Genomic DNA, 9080 nt, shown 5'->3' on the forward strand with positions numbered 1-9080 from the left:
AAATTAGTTGTCAAATGATTGTTTTTATTTTTATATTTTTTGAATATTATCCACACTAAGGGGGAGGGGGTGAGCTTAGCCTCACAATGGGCTAATAATAATGTGATTCAATCAGTTGTTTATTAAATATTATTTTCTCTATTTCTAATGTAAATTCAATAGAGACCGATTTTATTATGTAGATTCAGATGCTTTAATTGGTTTATTAGGGGTTTCTTCTAGCATGATCTAATATTATTCATTTACTTCAAATATTTGACTTTTCTTTTGTCAATTTACGTATATAAATACACCAAAAAAGGCTAGTATAAAACAAAACTAGTTGTTATATCGTATTTAACTGCTCAAGTGTGCTATAATTATGTTTTATTTATTTATTTTTATTATTTAAGGAAATATATCAGTGAGACTGCTAAAATTGGTAAACAATAATCACATGCTCTTCCTTGAAGTGAGCGGACGACGCCTTGTGGCTCGGAAGTATCATTGACTAAGCGGTTTACTGATATGTTTTTCTTTTCACCTGTTTCTCTTACTGAATTGATAATTACGATTTCTTTGAGAAACAACACCACCACCACAATCACCGCCGCCACCACCATCACCACCACTTATAAGTCAGAGATACGATTCTAGTCACTTAATTCAAGTGCATAATTTTCTTTTGATAGGCGATCCTAAATCTTTTCAATCCAAGAAGATCGGAGAATCTATACATACAAAAATAGTTAATATTCTAATATAATTTCAAACTTCCAAATGAGTTGTAACTCCCGCTATCCTTGCACTCAAACAAACAAAAAAGAAAAACACTTGTAAATTCCTCCCTCATCCTTATCTCTCCATTCTTTGGTGGTGATTTAAAATTTTGCAAGCGTAGCATTTCCATGTGTGCCTAAGATTTCCCATATGTAGATCGTACAACGAACAAGTGGGGAAAATTCGAAGAAATCGAAAAATCGTACCGAATCCATTCCATAAACAACCTATTCTCTTTAGCCATAAAATCACATTGTGACTCTCACATTCTTCACAATATATAGTCAGAGCAACCCTCTCTCTCTCCCTGGAATTTTTCCGTGGTAAAAAAAAAATCTCTGGTCCTTCTCCCCCACCTCAAATGGAGGCCGTTTTCGTTAGAGTGCTCTGAACCATCTTCCGCTTCATCTTGGCCTTCAAATGCCTCTAAACTGTCTTCTTTTTCTCAACGATACCAAAATCCAAGGCAAAGCAGGTCAAGATTTGCCTTTGTTGTAATTGTGCACAAACAAATTCAGTCTAGGAGTTCTTTTAATACATGAAGTGGAAAGCTCTAGAATGACGGTTTTGAAAATAAACTGTGGACCCAAATATGTATTTGGTGTTTGAACTCTCATGCACACAGATTTAGGTCCGCAGTTTATTTTCAAAATTGTCATTCTAGAGCCTTCCACTTCATGTATAAAAAACACCGCAAGACTGAGTTTGTTTGTGCACAATTACAAAAAAGTTATATCATGATCGGTTTTTCTTTAGGTTTTGGTTTGGTTGAGAAAAGATGCTAGTTTGAGAGGCCTTTGAAGGCCAAGATAAAGAGGAAGAAGGTATTAGCTTTTCTATTGCTTATCAAATCTATGATTTACCAAAATTACATATTCGACCACCATATTTTCACTATTTCTTGTTAATTTTCAATTTTAAGGATTAATATTGTAAATGCGTGCATTGTAATTATTTTTATTTTATTTCCTACAATTGTTTTCAACAAGCATTTTTTATTGCACGTGGGGTCGAGAGAGAGGTGCGCCAGTGTTGGGAAAAGGGTGGCTGTGGCCTGACGGTGAGGAAGATGTTCGTTTTTTTATAATTTTTAATAATTATTTTTTGTGGCACAAGTTTGGTAGCCACATCAGCATAAAAAATAGAACTAACTGTTGTCACGTTATCACTTAACTTTTAACTTAACAAATTTTCTAACAGATGTATGAAATTGAAATAAATAATAAGTAAATGTAGAAGATCGAATGTTTTAAAGATGTTTTAAGATATTGCAATTGATCCCAAATTTGAGGTAATAAATTGTAATTTACCCTATTTAAGGGGGGTGTAGGCAAATTAGGATTTTAATAGATTTTAAAATTTGGGTGTAGTCCATTAAGATTTTAAAAGACTTTGAAATCATGGTGTAGTCAAATTATGATTTAACAGGATTTTAAGGAATACATCCAAATCCACCGATAGTTGATTAGGATTTTAAAAACATCCACAAATGTCTAGGTGTAGTCAAAATACCAGTGATTTTCTAGGATTTTAATAAGTGAAGGATTTTGATGGATTTGAGGATGGTGGTATAAATACCAAATGCCATCAAGAATCCAACCCTTCCCCCTTTGATTTCTGATTTCTTTTCATGCTCTAGAATTAGAACAGTCTTCCTCTCTCAGATACACACGAGTAATGATTGTTGGTTTTCTTTGATTTCTGATTCCTGATTCCGTCATCCCTTAACGTATTGATTTTCTCTTCCAAATTCTTGTATGGTCCTATTTTTATTATTTCACAGAATACTGTTATTGTTGTTGGTTTGTAAGGAATGACTGTTGGTTTATTTGTGATAATTGTTTAGGCCAAATCACAGATTTTGTGACTTTGCGAATTTGTGATGATTGTTTAGGCCAGCTATTTCTTCCATCCCATAATAACCCACTCTATTTTGCATGGTCCCTGCAATACTTTCAATCCGAGCTTAATTACTTAAGGAGGAACCCTAATTTGGGTGCCAAATTGTTCTTTATATAGGTGTTTGGACGAGGGATGGGCAAATGGGCCCTAGGCCCGCGGGGCGAGTTGGTTCTATGCGGTTCGGGACGGGTCTTAAATTTGTAAAGACAAAATGGGGCAGGTGCAAAGGCCTGAGAAAACGGGGCCCCAGCTGGGCCCGTTTCTCCCTATTCTCATTATTAGTAGTTTGTTCACTCGCCCCCAAGTCAAGTTACTTTCCCTTACCCGTGACCCACACCATTTTTCCCTTATGTCTGCAATCAGCCTCACTCTTTCTCTGTAACATTTGAACTCTCTCTCTAAGCTTCGAGAAGGAGACCACCATCACCCACGCCATTTTTGTCCAAATCAAACCCCTAAACTTCTACTTTCGAGACTTATGGGACACAAGGAATTATATGGTGGTTTTGCATGCACCATTGGAGCACTGTGAGGTGTTCTTCCATGGAGTCCGAGAGCTTTAAGCTCTTAGAACTCAAGTGAGGCTACCTCTTTTCTATCTAAGATTTTCTGGGTTGTTCTTGATGTGTTGTGATTTCGAGGTTGGGGCGTGGCATCTATTGTGTTGTTTTAGGGCCTAAGGTTACTGATTTAGGGGTTTTCTATGATGGTGGATTGAATGGCTAGCAGGTGTTGGGTGGTGTCTCTGCCGGTTCAAAACTCAGCGTTGTCCTCATCATCGCGGTCCGATCATCGATCATCATCGTCACCGTCGTCGTCGTCGTCATCTTACTCAAAAGTCGACAAGCAAAGGAAATTGGACTGCGGCGCTGCCAACAAAGGGTTTAGGTGGGAAAAAAAAAACAGAGGACCCGTGTACCCGGCCCGAACCGGCTAGTTTCAAATGGGTCGGGTTAGGTTCGGTTCCAATGATCAGATTTGCAACGCCCGGCCCGGCCCCACCTGTTTCCTTTTTAAGCAGGTCCGATCCGATCCCTCCAAATTTGGGCCCGGCCTGGCCCATGCCCACCCCTAGTTTGGACCCAAAATTACACCATCAGTCTAAGTAATCGAGACTGTTGAATGAGTAGAGTTCTAGATCGTTGCATGAGTAAAATATCAAGGTGTTCGAATGCAATCACATTTGTGATACCAAGGTCACCTAACCAGGCCTAAGATCACGCATGCTAGCATGTTGTTATTCATTATTCGTTATTATTCTTTGGATAAAGGATTGAAATGGGATAATAGGATGCAAATGATATCTCCAAGCAAGCAGTGCGATTCAAATGGGTTTGGGATTCTTGTCATCGGATTGGAGCACCATGGGGGTCGATCAGAATTGTTGGGATGCATGGTCTTCATGCATGTATAGGTAACTTGCAGATGAGATGAATTCCAGTAGCAAATTGGATAGGCATCTGCAACATGTGGGGCATATGGGCATTGAGAAAAGTAAGGTGATTATTTTGGGAAGTGAATAGAACTGTGTGTGATTGTCCAACTAATTCAGTGATGGGATAAAAGATAAGTCAAAGTTGGAATGAAATGGATTAGCATGCAGAGTCCCCATTTGTCGTCCAGATTTGCATATAGTCATCATTTTATTTCTCATAACATTCCATTACAAAGTCTTCATGTGCAATTGAAATGCTCTATTTATCATTCAGGCCGCGCCAAGCAAGTACATCAGCTCTATAAATACAAAGCGATGCACATCATAAAAGGCCCCCTTCAAATCAACACACAAATTGCCCCGTGCAAAGCTTCTCCACAACCTTTGATATTTTATCCTCTTCCCCTTTGTTCATGCCAACACATCTTCAGTTTGGATAAACAGCACTGTGAAGGCAACCGGCGACATCTTCAGTTCGGATAGACAGCACTGGAGTCGTAGAATCAGCCGACCGAGGAGCACCTTCAGTTTAGATAGACAGCACTTCTTCAAGGTCGACTGGTTATTTATCCAAGTCTTGGTCAACAAGGATTTTTGAGTCCTCATTGGTAGAGGTCATCTTATTAGCCTTCTCGGCGAAGTGAGGTGTTACCAAGTTACTACATTCGGCACATTAAAAGCCAAATTTGAAATTGAATTTCGCATAACTAGCAGCCTTGTCTTCAGGCTTTGGAACCCGAAGGTCGAGACATGTTCCTTCCTCGCCCGTAGTCGTAAGATCAAAAAGTCAGCAGCGCGCCCAACACCACATCAACGTATTTTACTCCCCAGCCAAACTTGGTCGATGAGTTGGCACGCCCTACACACAACCAAATGATGTAGTTAGCTTATTAATTACTCGGCATGCGTGCCACGTAGGCTTGGTAGTTTTTCGGATCAACAATAGGTTATAGAAGTTCAAGTCCAAGTGTAATCCAATCTGCATAATTTGGGTTCATGCATTTTGACATTAAATGGCTTGTTCATGCGACTTAAATGGCTTGTTCTCGTGCATTTACGTTATGTTTCTTTAGTTATTTTAGTCCTTTAAGCTATTTTCGTGTGTTTGTAGGTCCAAAGGGCTAAAGGAGCAAAAAGATGCATTTTGGAGACTTTTGGAGCACTTTTGGGCTAAGGATGGATAGCTTATGCTTGGCGCCAAAATGTTGGACGAAATTGAAGACCAAAGTGTTGGAACTTTGTTCCCTTTAGTTTTAGGACATTTAAACCTTTCCAATTCCCTTATGCCGTGCATCTCCACCTTTCTCCCAAAACCATACACATGCATTCATTATTCATTCTCTCACATGCTCCCATTACTTATCATAATCACATATCATATCACTTATCATTCACCACTTATCATTCATCACTTATCACTTAACTTATCATTCACCACTTATCACTTATCTTATCATTCACCACTTATCACTTATCATATCATTCACCACTTATCATTCATCAAACACATGCATTCACATGTTTTCACAATCTGCCATCATTCCAACCAAAACCGTGCACATGCTATCACCATGCATTCACATGCACTTGTTCCTCCATCATTCCATCCTTTAAAACATTGCACATGCACTTTAATCATTCAACACATGCATTCACTTCATCATTGCAGCCACACATTCACCCACATGCTATCCCATTTCAGATTGCATTTCATTCATTTCACATGCATTCACTTCATCATTGCAGCCACATTTCCACTCACATCCATTTAATTCACATGCTTTCACATGCATTTTCAGCCATGCACATTCACCTTGCATTTGCAGAAAATCCACTTCCTTTGCACATGCATTCATCATCATCACTCTAGTTTTAATTCACATGCATTTCAGATTGCATTCCATTCATTCCACCCTTTAATCACATGCATCTTGGCAGATTTCACATGCACACACAAGCATTAGCACATGCAACCTAGCTGTCATGTTCCCCCCATTTCACCTATAAATAAGCATCCATTGCATTCATTCTCATACACACTTCCATTTCAGAAACTCATCCATTGCAGAAATCAAACCATCTTTGTGCCGTGAGTCTCCCTTACAATCCAAACACCATCCTTCCATTTCCACCACTCCCCAAACCATTCACACCATCAAACTATCCCTAGACCTTGTGCTACAACGAAGAGGAAGATAAGAGTGCCTAAACGTTCATACAATTCAAGTTTGAGTTGTTGGAATGTTTAGGTGTTTCTTTGATTTCAAAGTTATGAGGAAATTCAAAATATATGTTTATGCTTGCATTTTGATTTGATTACTTCTAATTGCGTTTCATAAGTTGTGATTCAATTTGTTTAACCGTTTGATTGATAACTTATTTATGTATGTTTATTGAGAGTGCACGCTTAATTTTTATGCATGAATATGACGCTAGAATATAAGTGAGTTTCACCTAATAGTTACGAACTTATATTCACAAGTAGTGGAGGTTGCTTATAAACAATCGCGTTAAACGAATTCTTGGCATAAGTTTCATGCGTATTCCATAGTAACGAATGCCTCGTCAACACTTATAATTTTCATAGAGCGTAATGATTCTTGCTTGTATCTCTATTATGCAATCATGTAGGGGACTTGTGGGGAATGTTTTGAATTGTTGTATGCGCTAACCCATCCAATTCAATAACGTTAGGAAGATTTGAAGGTTAATTAGTGCATCACGGTTAACTTGGGGTGTTGAGAATTCATGGTTTATTGAAATGCAATTGGAAATCATTTTATTATGCAAGTGTAACATGTGTGGAGAAGAACTTTCTAGCTAGCATTCATCCATTCATTTCATCACATTCATATATACTATCTGTTTTAATTCGAATCTGTACATTTTATTTAATTTCGTATAAAACTCAATCCCCCTTTACTTTATTGTCCAATTTAGTTAGAAAGTGTCTTAGTTTATGTTTATAAGTGTTTTGATTCATTTTATTTCCCAATTTCGTCCAAATTCACCAAAGTGCTCAAAACTGCCCAGAAAGTGATTTTAAGGCAGTTTTGAGTGTTTTGGGTGATGTTTGAGTCTTTTGGTTTGTTTTAATGTTTTAAGTGTTTAGTTTTACATTCTTTGAGTTAGTTTAGTGTTTTATATTGTGTTTTTACGTTCTTGAGTCAAGTTATTACTTAATTTCGTCCAAATTTGTGTTTGTGCTCAAATCTGCCCAGAAAGTGGTTTTTAGGCAGATTTGAGTGTGTTTGTGTTGTTTTGAGTCTTTTGGTTTGTTTTAGTGTTTTAAAGTTTAGTTTTGCATTCTTTGAGTCTAGTATAGTGTTTCATATTGTTATTTTACGTTTTTGAGTCAAATCCAAGTGGTTAACAATCCCTCCTAATCCCCGGTCCAGAACGATCCCTACTTATACATATACTACAATTTGACGAAAAGAGGGTTTAATTTGTGTGCGTATAATTCTCGCATCATCCTCATTGGTAGAGGTCATCTTATTAGCCTTCTCGGCGAAGTGAGGTGTTACCAAGTTACTACATTCGGCACATTAAAAGCCAAATTTGAAATTGAATTTCGCATAACTAGCAGCCTTGTCTTCAGGTTTTGGAACCCGAAGGTCGAGACATGTCCTTCCTCGGCCGTAGTCGTAAGATCAAAAAGTCAGCAGCGCGCCCAACACCACATCAACGTATTTTACTCCCCAGCCAAACTTGGTCGATGAGTTGGCACGCCCTACACACAACCAAATGATGTAGTTAGCTTATTAATTACTCGGCATGCGTGCCACGTAGGCTTGGTAGTTTTTCGGATCAACAATAGGTTATAGAAGTTCAAGTCCAAGTGTAATCCAATCTGCATAATTTGGGTTCATGCATTTTGACATTAACTTTCTAATTGTTTTACTAGCCTTAGCTTCGATTTCATGTGAATTGCCTTGCTTGTCATCATAACCAACTTTACTTAACCAATCTAGTTTCTATCGTGAGAAGAACTATCAATGCCATGTTCCATTAAGTACCGTTTGGTACGTGGGATATGACGGAACAGAGTGGGACAAGATGTTCCGTCCCACGTTTGGTGCGCCTAAAACGGGTGGAACGAGCTATTCCACGGGACGAGTTTTGGGTGAATTTTCGTTCCACCTCACCCCCCCTGGAACGACTCGTTCCACATCCGTGGAACACAAAACTATAACCTCTCCGTCTCCTTCTTCTTCCTCCTTGTTTCCATCCGAGGGCATCTTTGCTCCCGCTCCGTTCCGTTCCGTCCTGTCCCGTCCTGTCCCGTCCCGTCCCGTCCCGTCTGCATACCAAACGATACCTTAAGGCCTAGAAATTTATTAACAAGAAGACATGCATGGCTATTATTTCATCTCTAATATATTTCCCATCTTTCCAAGACATTGAAGCATCATATCTCAAACTTGTTGGAGAGAGTTGAGTTGTTGTTGAAGTCCGGACTAGTATGATATCCACTGTTATATATTCTTTTGGTGTTATAAAATCTTTTAAAATCCTATGTAATTCATAAAAGAAGTTCATACAAATCTGTAGAAATTTATTACAAAAATTTATATAAATCCGTTAAAATCCATATAAAATTATAAAATCCATTAAAATTTGTCAGCTATAAATAGTATTTTAAAATACTCTAAATTCCAAACTTACTGCGTCCCCTAAATAGATCGTTCTTTAAGCATTAAAGCGTCCGCCACATTTAAATATCCAAAAGTGAACCCGCCTAAACCCATCTCATCAGTCATCCTCCACCGTCGATCAGAACTTTGGCGGGAATCTCCTAAACCAAAACCCTTCAAATATTAAATTTAAAAATAAATAAAAATGAAAAATTCCAGACCCTTTAAAATGACAGGAGTGAAGACGAACGAACCCACCCCAAAGAAAGGCGGCCTCATGTACGACAACGACGATTCCTTCCAGTTTCCGGACGACTCGTCGTCTGACTTGAACTCCGCTGATGACG

The sequence above is a fragment of a genome, unplaced genomic scaffold (genome assembly GCF_019419815.1).
Source record: "Pyrus x bretschneideri cultivar Hongxiangsu unplaced genomic scaffold, Pyrus_bretschneideri_v1 Contig34, whole genome shotgun sequence".
Taxonomy (NCBI): domain Eukaryota; kingdom Viridiplantae; phylum Streptophyta; class Magnoliopsida; order Rosales; family Rosaceae; genus Pyrus; species Pyrus x bretschneideri.